General features: G+C 35.7%; 1 protein-coding gene across 29 annotated transcripts in view; it reads right to left on the bottom strand.

The window, feature by feature from the left end:
* The window catches only part of DLG2 (discs large MAGUK scaffold protein 2), a 1,031,289-nt gene that overhangs the window by 344,879 nt on the left and 665,030 nt on the right, over positions 1-21,380 (bottom strand). The gene's annotated exons all lie outside the window — the stretch shown is intronic.

The raw sequence follows: 21,380 nt of genomic DNA, 5'->3' as shown, positions 1-21,380 counted from the left end.
TCCTTGCTTTTTAAAGAGAGCATTTTATTTGGCGACACCATACTTTCAGCTGGGTGACTCAGCCAGAAAAAAAAAAAAATAAAAAAATGTCAGTTAAAGAACAGAAGCTGCAAACACAAAGAACTCCCAGAGTTAATGGCAGAGTTAATGGATGCTTCTGCAGAAACAGGATTTGACCTAAATTTGTTTTCAAAAGCAGTCACATAAATTAGCATCTGAACTCCAATATGAATTTATCCAAGTCAATGAGAGCTGGAGGCTAAAAACACTTCAGAGCTTTAAAAAGACATTTAAAAAGCCCTTCATTTATAAATGGAAACAGTGAGTAACATTTAGCTCTGAAATATTTTAGTACATCATTTTCTGTTGAAAAGAGATCATTGTTCAGATTCACGTGCATATATTTATTTAAAAAAAAAAAAAAAGTGTTTCTTTCATCCTACTGATTTGCTACAAGGAAATGTTCGAAATATTCATTATTAAGATCTTTTCAATAATCCTATTTACTGCTACTGCTACTTATGATGATACCATGAGAAATAAGTTGGTATGCATGCACATACATACACAGAAATGCAGCCACTGTTTCTCACATACAGTTCTAACCAGCAATTCCAACCCATTTTTGGAAACACATTTAAGTTACTACACTTTTTCTGTATAAATAAATATTAATCACAGACATTCTTTTGAAATACAATAATATATTCAATGTAATACAATACTGAATGGAGTCTCCATTGTCCCAAAGTATTTTACAATTAGGTATTTAGGCATCTTTCTTAGGCATCTTTTAGGCATCATTAGGTAATTAGGTATCTTTCCAAAAAACCATAGATGTGGTTTCATTTCTATGTAGTTCTTGGGAATGAAGTCGTCTTTTCCACAGAGTTTTGCTTTGTACTAATTCTGATCACATTCTTCATTCAAGAATGCATTCTTCATAGTTGTACAGGACTATTGCTATTGCAAAATACGTCCAGTGTTGTGGTGCTGTGGATAAAATACATTCAGGGCACTGAAAGTATCTTTTTTTTTTTTTTTCCCCCATTATTTCATGCAGCATCTCAGATTACTGGTAATTGCTTCTCATCACTGCTGTTGTGCACAGATACCTAGTTCAGTCCTAGTGACAAGAACTGTTAATAAAAATAGCAAATAGCAACTCTTAAAGAGCTTATTTCTGACTTTTTAAACTATGGTTCAATTAGTAGCGCAGGCACGTGTACTTTGTGTACGAAAATCTGCATGTTGCCTGTGTGCAGTGTGTCAAATTCTCAGTTCTGTTATCAGTATTCTACATTTGCAAACGATGCAGTTCTCATTACTCAGGAGATGTCCAAGGAATCTGCAGCTCTGCTATCAGCATATAATTGTGAATGAAGTTTCAGTACAGAACTAATTTATAATCCAAGGAGAAAGATTTAGAATTACACATATCTTAATGCTGCTCAGGTATCTATAATATGAAAAATATAACTTTGTGTGTACATATAACAACATTTTCTCTAGTGTTAATAAGTATCTCCAGGCCAGCATTATGAACCTATGACTTAATCTCTCTTTCATCATTGGAATCATCTCAGATTAAGGTTATTTTCTGTGCACTTAACCATACAGTGCACTCAACACCAACTTGCACTCTAAACAATATGATAAGAATAGTTTCCTGTAAGTTCTTCTATATGTCAAGTTATTAATGAGTTTAATCTTCCAACATATGAGAATGAAAAAAATGTATGCATATACACACTTCAGGAAGACTGGAACCTTAAAACAATGCTAAAACCAAGGACAAATTTCTAGAAAGTTTATTAGAATAAGCAATATTTTATTTTTAAGAAAAAATAAAAACATTAAAACAAAATTATTGGTTTTACCTAAAATCCAAAGAGATTTTAAAAGTATGCAATAATCTGTGCTTCTGAATAGAGATTGATTTCCAAGTCCCCAAAACTCACTCTTGATGGGGAAAGAGGATTGCAAGGAGAAATGTTGATATAAGTTTTAGTTGAATTGGGAACACAAATGACTATATCATAATAAAAGAGAATAAAAAAAAAAGTCTGTAGAGCTTTATAAACCATCAAAGCTTGCCTGTTACGTGGGGTGTGCTTACCTGCTACAGGTCTTCACATAAAGTTCATTAAAATTCTTACCACGAAATAATTTTTCTGGAAAGGTTTTTCAGTTTCCCTGCACTCTCCTTCTCCTACCATACTCTTCCATTAACATTTTAGAGGGAGAAAATACAACTATACTGACTGTAAGCCGCAAACTGCTACAGGAGAATCAGTACTAGCCCTTAATATTTATCCATAAATGTGCGTCTTCTATACTGCAAGACTATTCTGGTTTTGCCCCTTAGGAATAACATTTAAAAGAACAGGGCAGTGCTTCTCATTGGCACTTTTGTACCCAGAAAATTACAAGCAATTATTCAGGTTACAGACCTTAACTTGATCAACAGGATATACAAGCTGTCAAACACTAGCTGGCTCAGCAGCTAGGTATATCCCTGCAAGGCTTTCCTGCACCACAAAGTGAGTTGCAAAAGTTAAGAGCAATTAAACTTTTTTTTTTTTTTTTTTCCCTCTTCTCCCAATGTAGTTCTTAAAGGGTCTTCATTCGCTCCATAGACAGATATTCTGTCTTTGCATGGGGGCATTTCAGGTCATGGCCAACAAGGCTAAAAGCATGCCTGCCACCACTCCTGGGTCCTATTAAGAGCCTTGGGTTGAAAAATAACATAAATAGTTAAAAGCTCTTCTATCTCAGTTCTGAGCAGCAATACTGATGTTTATGTTCCTCCTCTTTCCTCATGCTTTGCCCTGTCTTCCTAATGTACAGGTTCATCAGCATATGGTTGTTGTGTTAAAAACTCATTGCAGTTAATGAGCTGTAACCCCAAGTATCAATTATGCACTGCCTATTAGCACTACAGTTCCTGAACCATTCTACCAGGGCTAGCTCCCCACCCTCTACTTTTTGCACCTCCTTTGTCCCCATCCCAGAAAAATAAAATATTTGTTCATTATCTTCACACCTTCCAAGCCTTTTCTAGGTGTATCTCTGTCTCCCAGCCATTTTGTGTTTACCAATCAAAGCGTGTACAGTCATTCAGCCCAAAACAACAGCTGAACCATCACTTAGCCACTTAGCATTTTCCACAGTGCATTCATGCTTTCTCTCATGTTTGGGAGTTATTCACCATAAATACCTGTAATGTTAATTCACTGTCCTCCCCCTATTCAAAGGATTATTTTTATTGGATCCTTACAAGTAACAACAAACTCAGAGCCTTGGTGATGATGCTGATAAATGGTTTAATAAGAACAAATAACAGCTGGTTTAATAAGAACAAATAACAACATATTTGGGGGGCAAAATACTCTGAACAAGTCTCAGACAGATGTACCAACTTCAATGACATAGCTCAAACATGATTATTCATATGCCTAAATATATGTTTCCAGACCCAAATCATTTTATGTTCCATTTATATTAGCTGAATTCTCTCTTGACCTAAATATATCCCTTTGTTCTCAATTGCTACTACTATAAAAACCTCATATAATTAGCTTCTGACTATACTGGGAAGACATGCATAAAATTACTCAGCAAAATATGTACACATATATATATATATTAATTTTGGTTTAGTTCCTTACTACCTTCCCCATCTCTTATTGCAAGGCTTCAGTCATGAGCACAGCCTAGCAAGAAATGTAGCACTATACAACATGTCCAGCTTGGCTCAAAGAATTACATTGCCTCAGTTTCTCAGCTTCTCTCTCTGCCCAACTTTACTTCTCAAACACAGAAACTTCTGACAAACCACCAAATCAAAATAATTGATCCCAGCCCAGCCTGAGAGGCCTCTTTCCTGTTTTCATCTGAAGGGAAGCTCAATCCTTCTTCTTAGGGTTTACTGCATAAGCCTACCTCCTTTATGCCTTTTCCAGTCCGGCCTTTCCACCTCCATGAGGGTCAGACAAGCTTTTTATAGCTCAGCCTGAGTTGGAAGAAACCTGGCCATAATTCTCCTGGCCCTGAAGGGGCAGACAACCTCTGCCAGAGACACAGTATCACTGTGGGTGACTTGTGCTGTACCTTCTGCCAACACCGAAAGGCAATACTTAGGATCAGAATAAGATGATGGCTGATTCACATGCCAGGGAAAGAAAACAAAACTTGCAAGTTCTGGCCAGTTTGAATCTCTCCCCTCAAGACTTGTTAAACTGCCAACATAAAGATCACAAAAATAAAATGAGAATCCCCAGCAGGTAATGGTTTTGGGTAGCCAGAAGGCCATGAGACCCATTCTTCTTCTTACCTAGCCTTCCATCTTGAGATCTTCTCCTTTCATATGTCACTGTGAGCAGCCATGCTGCACCTTTACATGTTGCAGCACTTTTATTTTGTCACAGAGCAACCCTCAGAAGTGCTCCACACTGACTTCTGTGGAAATACTTATGTTTCTACAAATGATCTTTTCCTTAATGTGACTCTTTTTATTTTATTTTATTTTATTTTATTTATTTTATTTTATTTTATTTTATTTTATTTTATTTTATTTTATTTTATTTTATTTTATTTTATTTTTCTTATTTAGTCTGCCCCTTTGCATTAGAGGACAGATTGATTATGAATTATATAAATTAATTTGATCTTTATTAATATCACAGAAGAATAAATGCCAAAAACACAGAAATCAAATCAGATATGCACAAAGGCAGACTGAGTTCTTCCCTAAATAAGGGTCATATGTTTTGTATTTTAGCATGCTAAATAGGCATACAATTGTATATGGGTTGTTTTCCTTTTTTTTTTTCATTATAATCAGTAAGATGACAGTAGAACTCAGTTTTTGACACCAGCTACAGAGAATCTTTCTGAATGACTTAATTACTTCAGAACTCCCAAAAGAACTGATAATGTTCTGAAGTGACATGATTTTGAAACTCTCTGGCATTTAAGTTGGAAAAATAATAGACATGAACTGCACAGTATTTATTTGACTGTTACTGCAACCTCACCCAGTAATGAAAGCACACCAAGACACCTATTCCAGAGTCCCTTACTTCATTCCAATACAGAACGAGAAACTGCATTTTCCAGAACAGACTCTAGAGGCCAAGAATTGATTCAGGCTACAAGACATATTCCCACAGCCTCTATGCCTGAAATGATTGTCATGTTTATATTATTATTATTATTATTATTATTATTATTATTATTATTATTATTATTATTATTATTATTATTATTATTACTTATAGTTTTAAAGGAGCCATTTTGCTGTTAAGGAACGTAAGTCAGTATTAATAAATGATTTTATGAAACCTGTAATGTGCTGAACTAGGCGAATAGCAAACCAATAGAAATATGTATACAAAACACTTGACACAAGCCTGCAAAGCTTTGCACTGGTTTAAAGGGAAGGCATTGCCAAGTAAGGATGTCAAGTCCTTGGTACAAGATTTTTTTCCTGCTTCTCAGCAAATTTATATCCAAACACGGCATCACAGAAATGTATGATGACTCTTCCACTAGGCCCTCAGAAATGCTACTTATCAGTACAGAGGAAATACACTGGTCAGAGCACACATTTGTGGAGAAAGCATTCAATCTGTTCATGGGACCATGTAAAAGAGAATCAAAACTCTAGACACTCGCTAACATTTAAACTTGTGCTTGTTGCTGTTTCTTCGGGGAAAGTTTTATTGATTAGAGAAAGGAGAGAAGAGGAGAGGAAAAGGGAAAAGGAACAATGATAATATACATATGCAAAGTGCTGCGAAGTTTTGAATGAAAATGATAGGGCAAAAAATGGCTAATTAATTAATAAATAACTTGATCTGATTTGTAATCTTGCAATAATTGTTCTGATTCTCTACAAAATTCTGAGACTTTAAAAAGAAAATCTTCTTTTGCCAAACCACATATTTATAAGAAGCAGAATTTTATGTATTAAAGAAAACATAGTCAGGAACACACTGCCTACTTTGTTTATTCTTGACAGGGTTCTAAGATTTCTAAGTTTCTCTCAGGATGTTTATTTTATTTTATTTTATTTTATTTATTTCATTTCATTTCATTTCATTTTTTCCCTGCTGGCTTCCCACTTTTACTCTGATGTTCACAGACAAATATATGGAATGCTCTTCTCTCTCAGAGCTTTTACAGATGGCTTAAAGTATGAATTGCTGTCTAAATTGGCAGGCTTTATCAGAGCAAGTTTAGTCAAGAGAAAGCTCACAAAATGATATCTGACTCATTCCTAAATACATGCCTTTTTTTTGTCTCCATTTATTACAACTTTAAGGGACCCTACCAACTTTGTTATTTGATACTCCGTAAAAAGTTGTCTGCTGAATTTAACAACGAATGAGGAATAGCCTTCAGTGTTTTAAGAGCACCAATGGCCTATAGGTTCAGTAAACCTTTTCCTTTCTAACCAATGCTATTTTTCTCTTGTTTATGCAAAATTTCAAAACACTTTAATATACAAATTTAAATTTTGTCCTCTGAAGTCAGTATCACATTTGACAGAATATCAGAATTTGACATAGATGCATCAAAATCCTAATGATTTTCAGCTTTGGTTGCTACATAAATTCATTCAAGGCCCCTTCTTACTCTGTGTAAGTACTGCATATTTTTTTGACTGTGATGTTGGCTTAGGAATTATTTATTTTTGTTAAAAAGGAGAAAGATTTTCTCGTTTTTCTTTTTTAAACAAGTAAATGTTGCTGCAAGGAAACATTCATTCACAAACTACTCTCGAGACTATTTCAGGTGGTGGAAAAACTGTTGGAAATTCTGTGACAAAAACTTGAAAGTTGATCCTTTATTTATTTGAATAAGATGTATCACTCTGTAATCACTTTTAATTTTTAGATTTCTGTTTAACTGCAGTTATATTTCTGAATCCTTACAAAAAGTAGAATATGAATCTAATACTACAGCTGTTCAAAACAGTTTGGCTGGTATACTCAGAATTTTTTTTGTTGTGTCTAAAATTCATCTCTCACAGAGTACCTTTTTAATATGAAAGCCAGATTTTACAAAATAGTAGTACATGAATCCTGGCTAAGACTGATGCCAGATTTGATTCCACTTAGGGTTCTTCCCTCAGGGTACTTCAGTTTCAAATGAAATAAACAAAACAAAACAAAACACCTTCTCCCATGAGACAAAAGAATTAACATCTTCTTGCATAAACCACATTTTTCCTTCTTTTACAGGATTAGGTTTCTCTCAGTACTACACAACAGTGTGAGTAAGTGAAAGCTGAGAATAAACCAGCCCTACAAAACTGGGGGTGGTTGTTGTGTATTTGTAGCAAGAGACAGGGCAAATAAACATTTAAGGACTGTGAGGACTAGCATTAAACAAGCATCAATCAAGTTAATCAGTTCCTTCAAATGAGACAAATGATTGAAAACTCTGACCATAATTGATGGCCATGGGATGAATTGATACAAGCCAGGATTAGCTGTTGCTCTGAAATAGTCTTTGATATGCTTTCTCTTTTCCTTTGTACTATAGCAGATAAATGTACTTAGTTTGACACCCAAGATGGTTATATGGAGTGACTACCATTGGCTATACCAAGCTTAAGAAGAGAGCAACCTTTGGAGGTAGCTGAAAAGATCAGTGGATGCTAATTATGTCTCATTGGGTTCTTATTCTGTCTGTAATGTCTATAGATGTTGTTCAATGATATTTTTCTCTACAAAGTACTTCTCAACTGAAACATACAACTTCCCTTTATCCAACAGATACAGGATTTTTTCTGTCTATCTCTCAGCCATAAGGATGCAGATTATACTTAGCATGGGTATTTCACCCATCAGCCAACAATGCCCAGTTTAATAGCACAAAGCCACAATGCAAACAGCTGAACAAGTTAATGTTTCATGCCAGAACAGGTGATTTTGTAATATGCAAAACAGTTCCATCTAATACAGGATTTTGAAAGAAAATGTATGTACAACTCTATTTCTCAAGGTTCTAGGATTCTTATCTGGACTTCTAACAATTTCTCAGCATTTACACATTATTTTTATATTCTGAAGAAAGAGTTATACATGCTAAATTACCAGACCATTTCTAGCCATTCAGTATGTGACTGTTTAGCCATCTCCCATCTTAATATATCTTTCTAATCCTGCCAAACCTGGGGAACCTGATAGGAAAAAAAGACTTAAATAATTTCAGCAGTTTTCAGTATTTGCACATTCCATCCTATACTGTACTTTTCTTCTACTATGTTTTATACAAAACTCAAGTTTTAAAAGCCTAAACATCAAAGCCACTTTTCTGTCTCATTCAGAGAGCAAGGATATTTGCATATTTATCCGAGTACTGTTGAACTCTTTTGTACTTTCAAATCTACTCAAGAGTAACATAATTCATGAAATTCTCACTTCTCCCACGTATGCTGGCATGCTCCCCAGAGTCGGAGTTTTGAGACTCCATAGTTATATTACGCTCCATATGGTACAGATTTTCTCCCTCACAGTACCATTTGTTGTTTTCAAGCCCCTTATCAGGGTCAGCACATTCATTACAAAACCACAATACACACAACTACAACTGCCTCCTTCGTTTACTCTCACTTGTTACCAGTAGAGGAATATTGTTCTTTCAGCTCTGCCCAAGTGAAGTACAGCCTTCAGGAGGAAGAAACAAAGGATTTTTATTTTTGACCATATGTGTGAAATGTACAGCTCTGTAAAACAGCAAATCTAGACCAGGAATGAAGCCACTACCAATAATTAAAAAAAAAAAAAAAAAGAAGAAGAACCTAGTGTGTCCTATGTCAATCTGTGTATACAGATTGATACTGATGCAAAAAGATAGATATGAACTCTCTTCAGGTTTGGTTTTCAAGACCTAAGAATGTCAGACCTTCCTTTAAAGGGACATAAGGAAATAAGATTTTTCCTTTAATTAAAAAAAAAAAAAAAAAAAAGCACTAAACCCACAAAAATAGGAATAATAATAATACGAGGAATCAGGAACTCCTAAGTTGAAAAACCTTTAAATAAGGGATACTGCTATATAAGATTTCCCCTATGACAAAGAAGAATGTCACCACCCCTCTTCTGTATCTCTACTAAGTGCACATTAACAGCTTCTGAGCTGTGACAAATGTGCATGTCTACTTTTTTTTTTTTTTTTTTCCCAATATGCTTCTTGTCCTACTTCAATATTCTGTGTAGGGATGTTTTTTCTCACCATCATGGGGGCATCATGACCTTGCCTATTCTCTCATACAGAAAAATAGGCACCATACATCCTCTTTTAGTTAGATGCATACAGTGAAAGCAAACAAATGTCACAGAACACACAATCTGATGACTAGCTGAAAAGTAGTAGGGGAGAAAACTAAATATAAAAAAAGTTTTGTCAAAACACGGATGCACATTCTTCGGAGTGGAATTCTGCTTCTAGGGAGTGAAAGGTTTCAGTTCACTTGAAAAAATCTTTGTTTTATTGTGTCACTCCAGGCTAGTGCTAGACTTCTCATCAGCCATAACCTGAGAGCTTTCTGAACTCCCAGGACTCCACAATCAAAGTGAAAAAATCAGATCAAGGAAAGGAAAGCACTCACTAAGTGATAATAGTAACTAGACATAAGGAAAAATAGCAGTAACAATAGAACACTGACAAGAATTGGAAGAATAGCAAAACTAGCTTTGAAAACTTTGACATGATCATCACTGAAGTTTTCACAATGCAATTACTTGCAAAAACTGAGGAAATTAAGAGTTGTTTAAATGCTTGTAAGCCTGTGTCAGAGGTAGGCAGTCTCACTTGGGCTTAGGGAACAAAAAATGATTTTAGTGAAGCTATGGAAACCAACTAGGTTTCACCACATAGTACTAGCAATTAAAAGGAAATGAAGAGAAGGAACTTTGTTCCTCTCTAAAGGATGACACACCTCTAATCCCATTCTGCTGATAATTCACTGCCATACAAAGAGAAGTTGAAAACCCCAGTGGGTGTCTTGAGAGTATGTGGAAACCCAACACTTTCCTTGGTTAAACCAGTTTGCAGCTTGAAGTCTTTTTGTTGAAAAACTGTTGTGTATCTAAATGGATTTACCTGCACAGATTGCTCGAGTATGATAGCTCTGTAAAGTACTTAGGGGAGTTTGAGATACCTTGAATATGAAAATTGCTGGAATAAGCCCAAGTTGTAAGTTATACTCTAAGCTACTGCTCTTTTCCTTTTGATTGTCATATCCACAAATATGAAATGAGTATATAGATTTGTTCTCATCTTCCAATTTAATTATTTTAGCATTATTAATGTATTATAGCCCAAAGATTTATTCTAGTGAAATACATAGATGGTTAACCATCTAGATTAAAATTCTGGAATGTTTACATCCATTACAAAATGTTGATAATCTCTAACAATTCTCTCTAACAATTATTCCATCATCCAGCATCAAAGGCAAAACAAACGAATGAGTAAAACTCTTAATTTGCTTCTTTATTCAAAATCATGAACTCCAGGGCATGTAATCTTGAAGAAAAAGCAAAACTTGAATGAACTAAAAGGCCCTTAAGGCTTTCAAGTTCAAGCACAAATCCTGATGGCAAATGACTGAATATTCTTGCTATTGCATCACTTACCTTGCCATCATTGCACTCCTCTAGTGGCTGTGCACAGAGTTTAGCACTGATACAGCTTTTAATACAAATTAAAGCAAGCTTTTGAAATACTTTCCTATTTTGAGTAACACTTATGACTTTTGCTTTGTGTCAACTGTAAGTTTCACTGAGAAGAAACACAAAGAACAAAAAATAACATAAAATGCAAGTCATTGTTTTTCAGAGAAAAACCTTCTAAGCCTTACTTTTTTCCCAACTTTGTCCTAATCCTATTTTAATATAACATTTCATTTCAGTGAACATTTTTTTTTTTTTTTTATTCTCAGCAAAATTGACTGTATATGACCCTAAGCAGTCCAACATAGCTTCAAAAGTGTCTGCTTTTGAGCAGGATCTTAGACTAGATGATCTCCACAAATACCTTCCACCCTGAATTATTCTCTGCTTTTATTAAATTCTAGTGTCACAAATATTATATATATATATTTTCAAAATCTGCTTTCAAGCTTATAATATTTTGGTCACTAAAAACTCCCTTCTGAATTTTATCTTAAAAATTACATGATAGTTAAACATTGTGCACGTGCACCTAAAAAAAGTCCTGTACCTTGAATAACTTTCAAACACTTATTTGAAAGTAAGCAAATTAGTTTTGTCACATAAGAAATGCACAGTAGCTATCCCTTTACATTAGAAACATCAATTTTACATGTGCCCTTCTGAAAGGAAGAAGTGAATAGCAGTCTTTAACAAGATGTCTGTCTGTAAAACCTAATTAAAAACATTCCTGTCCTCCTAGAAATTGGTTGAGGTAAGATCCAGTGTTCCTTTATTTATATCAATACTTTCATTAAGCTTGGTTAGGTTATGAATACATTTTGCATATATATATATATAAATAAATATACAGAGTACAATGCAACAGAAGTAGACTGCTCTTCCGTACAATATTCCTGTAATAACTTGTAATATCAGATATTATTTTTATTGGAAATTCAAAGAAACTCTAAATTCTCATGTACTATTACAGATTTGTGTCATGGTAATGAATCATATTAAGTCATATTAAAAATAACTAGGATATGTTAATAGCAATATTCAAGCTAAATAACATTTTTTCAAAGCAAACTGGAAATAGAAAGTCCTCTCTTCCCCAGCTTTACAGATGCCACTTTTGCCTCTTTGAAGGTGGTAGGAAGAGAGGCTGAGGAACAGAGGAGTCTAGACTGAGATTCCTACCATACAAATGAAAGTTAGATGAATTAGAATTTGACCAAAATTATTTTTAAGAAGAAAAGCAAAAGACAATCAAGACTCAAAACTCCAAATTATTTCCACCTGGTATTAGACTCTCTATGGAAAGATCACAGTCTGAGATGCCTCTGGGTCAAGGCTATGTGGCTCACACAGGTAAGACTATTCAAGGGCAGTAATAAGTTTGACAAGTCGAATTTTCAGAAAAATCATCCTATTCATATTGCTGTCTGAGAAAATATCAGTATTTCAAAATAAACAGCCACGCTATAAGTATATCCTTTTAAAACCCATCTTTTATCTGAATTCCTAACACATTATGTCTAGTTTACCTAGTATTAGCAATAGTTTTCCTGTCACTAGAAGACTATTTTTGCTGATTCATTTTAGGAGTAGCACTCTGAGAAGTTAACCTGAAATTCCTGTTGGTATTTCTTCTGTTCCTGCAATGAAATCCACATACATTCCCCTGACAGTAAAAAGCAAAAAAAAAAAAAAAAAAAAAAAAGTATTTAATGTGAAAGAAAAGCTAGAATTAGCTCTTCAGAAAGTGAAAGAGCCTCTGTGTGTACACCTTGGCAATGCAAATGCAAATTTGAAATTTTACTCATAAAACACTCACTGAAAAATAAACAGTATGCTCCTGATACTACAGCCTTCTAAATTAACTTTACTTTTCAACGGTACTGGATAAATTCAGAGAAAGAAGCAGTTTCAGTAGAGAGAAGGGGGTTGCTAATTCAGCATTTGTTAGCATCTCTAGAAGTGAAACTTTCCCTCTCTGTTTATTATTATTATCATTATTATTATTATTATTATAAGCATTCACATTAATTATTGTCATTTCAGGGCTTTTTAATTCCCATACCTCCTCCTAAAGGGGAGGCATTTCTCTTGCCCTCTTCAGAGCTACTGAACTGTAGTGGGTTTTGAAGCAGGGTACTGAACATCACTCTACTGAAATCATAGAATACTCATGAATAACACCAGCAGAGTGCATTGACCTGTAAGAATGAGGTAAGATAAACATCTTTTTTGTATGATTGTACATTTTTTGGAAAAAAAAAAAAAGTGGCATCCATTTTATTTGGTTTCCAAAATATGTTCAGTAGAACATCTTCAATTAGGGTAGGCACACTACATGTCCTCTATCTACACTGTATAGAAAGAGACACTTCTGCAGTGCAATTCATCAACATGCAAATTGGTGCAAGTCAAAATGTTTCACATACATTTATCAGTTGCAATCAACCTTCATTTAATAGTTTCTTAGCCCTGGCATGCAATTTTTGCTCTAAAATGAGAGAGAAAATTGAGGTAAGAAAGGGTGTTAAAAAGCAAGAAAGAGAGAGAATGAGATCAGAATAACCAGCAGCTCAGTGATGAAGAACTCATCGGAGCTGCCAAACCTGAACCAAAATACTGCTCTGGAACAGACACCACTGGGGTTTCCATTTCAAAGGAGTGCCTTGATCAACAGGCACACCATCTCTGAGCTAATGAATATATAATTGTATATTCAAAGTGGAACAGGTCCAACAGGAGAAAGACACACCTCATCAAATCTAGGCATTCATCATAGACAAATACCTGCTATACATCGGGCAGAAGAGGCATGTCAACCCCATTTTCCCACACATTGGATAAGTATTTTTATCATGATTATGAATCCTTTTCCTGTCACTTTACATATTTCCCCCAAGGAAACTTATGGAAGGTATCGTTTTTTTGCCAGTGTGCAGTGGAGGCAGGAAAAAAGATAGATAACTTTGTGATATAACATTTCACATCAAGCTCTCATCCTGCTGTCAGTGGTATATGGGTAACTTGGTTGGCATTTCCTAAAATTCCATCTGCAAATTCACTACAGAAATTGTATGTATAATCAAAAAAATATTTAACATAAGGAACTTACATTGTATTCATGCATGTTAAATATTTATCTTTACCTTTTTAGGTTTGTTTAATACCTTATTCAAAGCACAAACATGGTTATTTTAAGCATCAAATATATTTCCATTCCCATGTCTGATTATGAAAAGCATCAACTTAATCTGAATACAAATATACACTAATGCATATGCCTCTTCTGCATACTTTGTCCTTATACTGTATAAAATCCAGACTCCATTCTGCATCACAATTTTATTTTGCTTGCCTAAGTATATACAAGTATAAATCTACTGCTAATAATGGTAATACCCTAAAAAAGCAAGGGGGTGACAGCATTTTGCAGTGTAAGTAAGATTGTTCATTAATATTCTATAGCTAGCAAACAAATTATAGTCATTGTAATGTTATCTCCTTGTTACCAAATGTATGTGAAAGGCAAAAATCTATCAAAGAAAAATGGAAAGCATTGCATGGGATTAAGTTTTAGCATTTATTAAGGCTTGTCATCATCTACAAAGTCATCCAGGGAAAAATAAATAAATTGATCCATGTGCAAATTACAGACAGATGTTTGTTATCGACAAACTTGACATAGACATACAGAATCAAAAGATTATCTCCACTGACCAGAACATTGGTCGCACGAAGCATATAGGACATACTAGCATAGACTGTAACATTAGATTTGGCTAAAATATCCAAGGCATGCATAATGGCTTATGCCAAATCTGGCACTCTTGGAAAGATTAAGATTCCAAATGGAACAATCAGTGAGTTAATGAACAGCTTTAAAACAGACAAATGAAACAGCCATTAAAGACACTAAAAACAAACAAACAAACAAAACAAAACAAAACAAAACAACTTTTTTTTTTTTTTCTCAGTAATCTGATGTGGTGGGATATATGAAAAACAGAGGAAGAGAGCATGACTGTTCTACAAATATCTATCCATTTCAGTGCTTGCCTCAGCTCTCTCTAGTGTCACGCTGCACTAACATCTGAAATGATGTTAAATAAAGTAAAATAAAATCCTTAATTTCTGGCAAAGTTTTTTCCTATGATAAGGCATCTCAAAGTACAAAGGAAGAAAAAAAAACAATACAAAACAAAACAACAACAACAAAAACAAACACAAAGAAAAAAAAATAAAACATGGGGATAGCAGAAGAGGTCAGTAACACAAAACAATAGGCAGCCTGTCCCCTTCACCTAGTGAAGACTCAGAAACACATTATGGGCTTTATTTATTTTGAATCTGAACAACTATATGCATCATTACAAAAGGGATAATAGATGTCTGTGAATTTAATGATTTAGCTCTTTTAAGCTGACAAAACAAAAACAAAACAAAACAACAACAACAAAAAAACACCCAAACCACAACAACAAAAAATGAAACACCATAAAACTAGAAAAATAATTGGTTTGATAATTCTGTAGTTATACAGAAAGTAAATATTAATTCTGATAAAAATAGTTTTACAGCTCAGTGACACAGAAATATTGAAGTTACTCAATGCTGAATTCATTGACAAAAATACTAATACTCTGCAACATATATTATAATTAATTTAAGGTGTGGCTACAAAGAATTCTCTATAGAACTCAAAATATGCTGTCAAAACAACAAACGTAAAAATAAGAAGAGAATTAGAATAAACTAAGAGAAACTTCTGAAGCTTTTGAAAGTTAACTAAAGTTCTGCATGTAACTCTTCACTAGATGAGATTTAACTTTAGCCTCAAGCAACACATTACATCTGTGCTGAAAGATGTAACATGATGCTGAGATTTTAGAGATATAATTTTATACATAAAATTTTATATGTAAATCAATATCACACTAGACAAAATGAATGCCTGAGCACTTAAGTAAAAAATATGTGATTTGACCCTTTCTAACAAGCCCAATTTTATAAATGTCCCATCTTTAAGCCTACACTACCATCATATGGGCCAAGACCAAAAACAGAATTGGGCATGTTTGGCCCCACCACTTCTTCTTGGTTGGACTCTGTTCTTCCAAAGTGTTCAGTATTCAAGTTGAGACAAGATGCTTACAGCACCTTGTTTCATTTAGATCCAACAGTTTCTGCAACTAACTTTTAGTTATTTAAAAATAGTTATTTCCTACTCAGATTTAACAATAATGATCAAAGAGCACTTTGGTAAAATTGAGTAAAATTGAGAAAACATATAAGTACTCCACCTATTCATTTTACTAAAAAATTCTTTGTAAAACTTACTAAATTACAAGAAGCTATTGTTTTCACTCTCACCCTGGCTAACCATGGTGATTCCTAATTACTAGGAGTTTTTTGAACTTCTAGTACAAAGATAAAAATCATTATGACAGTTAACAAAAACATTGATCTCACAACAAAGTAGTATGGCATACAGATAGTAGCAAGACAGATTGCTTCATTATAAGCATTTAGAAAATACAGCCAGGAAATCAAGAAAATTTCAAATCTAAACTTAAGTTTGTTCTGCTTCATCCATGAATGCATATCTGTGTGTGAGTCATCCACAGATAGTGAACCCACAGCACAGAGAGAACAAGTGCTACAAATACCAAATTTCAAAGTGCGCTGTGTTTATCCACCATCTGTTTTTCAAAATTCCTATAACAGTATTTCATAAAACTTCTCAAATTTAAAGTTACTCTGTCAATTTATGAAATAATATAAAAGAAGACGTGTTTTCATTTAATTTAACTGCAAACTTCTCCAAACAGGGCATTGAATCAAAAAGGGAATTATTTTTTGTTGGCTGAATGAAATTGAAAGGGAAGAATATGGGCACATGGAAACATGATCTGACCTCTAATTATCCCAAAGAATGATACCTCAGTGAACATATGAGATTTCCTCCAGATTTCATATAAATTTCAGTCACTACATACAAAGAATGTTTCTTAGTTTCACCCAGTGTAAAAAAATATAATAAAAAAATAAATTCGTCTTGATTTAAAGTGGTCACAAAATAGACTTCTACTGAAAAGTTAGAAATTAATTTAAACTAGTGAATTTAAACTAGTGATTAAACTCAGCATTGTTTCTATATTTCCAGAAAGCCTCTCCTTTGACCGCCTACTTAAGATCACCCACTCTTGTGAGCCAGCTTGTCAGAGGAGCCAGTATGAAATTTATAAGCTCATGAGAATGCTTAAATTATTAACAGACAGCAATTCCTAGCAGAAATGTGGCCTGGAAAAGCTGTACTTCAAGAACCAATAGATCAGTATTTTCAAAGATATATCATTTTCCATAGGTATGGCTGAATCTTCAGTGAAACTGCTTAAACATATTCCAACTTCAGAAAAGAATCCTTTATGTATTTACACCACATTACTTCTCCTGTCAGGAATAATCATATCGATTTTCCACTTAATAAAAAAAATAAAAATAAAAATCTGGACGATGTTCCTACACTGAGTATCATCTTTGAAATAGACAGCATCTCACTTTACTCTGAGTAGGACAGATTCAAGTTTAGTTAGTGCTGGTCAGTAATGTGTAGTTGGTCATCAGTTTCCTTTTCTTTTCCTTAGGTCCTCACTAAATGTTTACCTACTCTCCAGTCATTAGAAAGACTATTTCATAGATTTAATCAGTCCTTTCTTTTTCATCATGCCTGCAACTATATTATTATTTTTTCTTTTTAGCAGGGTAATTGCCTCCTGCATATCAGTTCTAACACTAAAATTCAGAAGATTATTTCATCTGAAACTTGCCTCAATTATCTGTATTCTCACAACAGTTTCACAGATAATCTTCCTGTCTTTTTTTCTATAAAGGATGTCTTTTTTTCATTTTGCTTGAAAGCTAAAATTCCATTTTGATTTGACTTCCCTCAGCTCTTTTTCAATATCTGAAGACTTATAATAATCTTGCCCGACAACTTAGAGAACTAATTTAGCACTTCAGTTTTGTGCTTTATCCTTCAAGTAATACCTCGAAAGACATACTGTTTTCAAGGGTCTCTTTTTGCATTAGAATTTGGGCAGTTACCCTGCAATTAAACCACATATTCTGTGAATGAACAAATCAGTTGCTCAACAAAATAACCCAAGAAAAGAGAATGATGATTTTCTTAAGGTTTAGAAAACTCATAGTGTTTATAATGAATGTATAAGTCTTCACTATGGTACAACTGGCAACAGAAGGCATCATATGCACTTAAAAATATTCAATGTGAGTTTACTTTTTAGGAAACTTTTCCCTTTGCTCAACTTCTTATCCACAGAGTGGAAAGCAGATTTTGGAGGCTGTACAATGGAGACTCCATTTGTACAATGGAGGACAGCTGATGAGATAGCTTATATATTATCATATTCTCTGTCTCTCTCTCTGCAAAGACTTCTGGTGTTCTCATTATAATATTTTTCCCTTATCTTGAAATACCAGGGTATTCTGTTTTTACAATTCAAAAACAGGTTGTGAGATCTATTACAATATTTGATGACTTTTTCCAGCAGAGAATGGAGAAGTCAACAGGAGTGCTGGAGCAGCAGTGAGGAGTAGCAGGAGGTACCTGAAACAACTGCCTTGATTCAGGTGAGACACTGGTGAGAGAATAATGCCCCTAGCACACATCACAGAGCTGAAGTGGTTAAAAAAGGATGATTAATAGTGCCAAACAAGGTCTAGATGTTCTTTGTATCCCATCAGTGAGCCATCAGCAGCATTGCAGACACTTAGTCCTAATGTAATCTTGTCCATCACTAAAGTAAGCCTACAGATTAACCATTTCTGCAAAGTACATTCATTTGTTCTGTATCTTCCTGCCTCACTTCTCTAGTCCTTGTTTAGTCTTGCTCTTTGCTTAGCCTCTGTAGTATCAATATTTCAATTCTATGCCCCCAGGACGATGTCTTTCTTCCTATTATTGCCTTAAAAACCAACAAACATTTTTTTCTCCTTTCTTGAATATTTTTCAGTATTTCATTACCATATTTCCTTTCCTCTAATTCTCTAGTAAGTTCTGTGATTGCTCTTTTTTGCTTATTTTGTCTGATATTGACTTTAATATATTCAAGCTTTCTTGTAGTGTCAAAATAATTTAAGAAACTGCATTCCCTGCATAATTAAATCTAACAGAAATCCAAGGAACGTAACACCAGGTTTAGTTAATCAGCATCTGAAATGCTGCTAAGTAAAACAGAATCTAAGAAAAAAAGTGAAGTTCTGGAGTCCTAGGTTTAATAAATATTCAATGAAAATATCCTTATGTCTTTCTACTTTGGACATCTACTTGTTACACTGCCTTGTACAAACGTACACATACAACTAGATTCACAGAATACCCCAAGAGAAAGTTCTTTTCTGTTTTTTTTTTTTTTTTTTTTTTGGTTGGTTGGTTGTTGTTTTTTGTTTTTTTTACTCCAAAGTAGGACATGTGCTGAATACCAGATGCTGCAGGAGGCTGAACTTGATTAGACAAGATAAAGAGGGACAAAGAGGAGGTGCACTAGGTGCATTCAAGGTGCACTAGGAGAGAGGAAGTAAACTCATAAGTAGCCTGAGGAAGTCTTCAGGAAGCTGAGTAAGTCAAATATGAAAGGGAGAATGAAGGGGGGGAGGGGTGAGATCATGGCTCTCAACAAAAGGGCAGGAAGTTGAGAGAAAGGAAGAATGTGATTCTTCATTCTACAATAGCTTGTAGTGGTTTGTCTTTGGAGGAAAACCTGTGCAGGTGTAGTGGGTTTACATGGCAAGGTTTTGGTAGCAGGGGGCCATAGGGGTGGTTTCTGTGAGAAAGATCTAGAAGCTGCCCCATGTTTGGGAACAGCCCCATTGTTTTCCAGACCTGAGCCAATAAGCGATGTTGTTTTGCGCCTCTGTGAGAGCATATTTAAGACAGGGAAAAAAACGCTGTGCCACACAGTAGCTGGAAGAGTGAAGGGAGTGAGGAATGGCACCAAGGTCAATGTAGAAGGAGGGCGAGAAGTGCTCCAGAAGTGCTCCGGGCCAGAAGTGCCGGAGCAGAAGTCCCCTGTGGCCTGTGGTGAGGCCCATGGTGAAGCAGGATGTCCCCCTGCAGCCCATGGAGTACCACGGTGGAGCAGGGTTCCACGCTGCAGCCCGTGGAGGAGACCACGGTGGAGCAGGTGGCCCTGCACCGATGGAGGCTGCCGCCTGTGGAAGACCCCTGCCGGAGCAGATTCCGGGCCAGACCTGTAGCCCGTGGAGAGGAGCCCACGCAGGAGCAGGTGATCTGGCAGGAGCTGCTGCCCATAGGGGAGCCAGGTTGGAGCAGTTTTCTCCTGAGGGATGGACCCCGTAGTACGGACCCATATCTGGAGCAGTTCTGGAAGAGCTGCTGCCTGTGGGAAGCCCACGCCGGATCAGTTCATCAAGGACTGCATCCCGTTGGTGGGACCCCACAGCACAGGGGACGAGAGTGACCGAGAAGGAGCGGCAGAGAAGAAGTGCTGTAGACTGACCATAACCCCCATTCCCCCGTTCCCCTGCGCCGCTCGGGGGGAGGTGGTGGAAGAGGGTGGATGGGGGGGGAAGGTGCTTTTGGTTTCTTTCCTTTGTTTCTCACTTCTCTAGCTTGTTAGTAATGAGCAATAAATCTTACTATCTTCTTATGCTGAGTCTGTTTTGCCCATTACAATGATTATTGCATGATTTTCTTATCCTTATCTCAACCCTTGAGCCCTTTTCACATATTTTCTCCCCATTCCTCTTTGAGGAGGGGGAGTGAGAGAGCGGCTGTGGTGGAGCTCGGCTGCCCACTCGAGCGGAACCACGACAGCAGGTCAAGGGAGGTGATTGTCCACCTCTACTCTGTCCTCGTGAGAAAGGCTGAAAAGAGATGGACGTGTTCAGCCTGGAGAAGAGAAGGTCCCACAAAGACCTCATTGTGGATTTTCAATACTTAAAGGCATCTTATAAAAGGATGGGGAAGGACTCTTTAGTCAGGTAAATAATGACAGGACAAGATAGAATGCTCTTAAACTAAAAGACGATAGATTAAAGTTAGACATTAGGAGGAAATTCTTTACTGTAAGGGTAGTGAGACAATGGCACAGGCTGCTTAGAGAAGTTGTGGATGTCCCATCCCTGCAGGTGTTCAAGGCCAGGCTGGATGGGGCCTTGGACAATCTGATCTAGCGGGTGGCATCTCTGCCTGTGGCAGGGGGCTTGGAGTTATATGTTCTTGAAGGTCTTTTCCAAGCCAAGCCATTCCATAATTCTATGAAAAAAAGGCCTCAGAGTAGCAGCGTAGCTAGACCACACCCTGCCACTCCTGGTTGAGTCTCACGGGTGGCACAGTGAGCATTTACAATTACAACATGATAATTATTAGTAAGTTAGTAAGTGGTAACTTGGTGGTATAACAACAGAAGAGCCAAGAAATACCCTACTCTGGAATCCACGTTATTTTCACTCATCCAAGATGATCCTTAAACAGTGGGGACATATCGGTGAAGAAAAACTGAAGGAGTCCTGAAAAATATGCGCTGATACTGCCTTCGTTTATGTGTCCTTCACCAAAGAAAGCACACAATAACTTCATCATCATCATTTAATTCATATGAAATAAAATGAACTGGGGAGAGAGAGACAGTATAACAGAGATAGGAA

The sequence above is a fragment of the Anas platyrhynchos genome, chromosome 1 (assembly GCF_047663525.1).
Source record: "Anas platyrhynchos isolate ZD024472 breed Pekin duck chromosome 1, IASCAAS_PekinDuck_T2T, whole genome shotgun sequence".
NCBI classification, from domain to species: Eukaryota; Metazoa; Chordata; class Aves; order Anseriformes; family Anatidae; genus Anas; species Anas platyrhynchos.
Note: the sequence above shows the minus strand (reverse complement) of the source record. Positions and strands in the feature narration are given on the sequence as shown.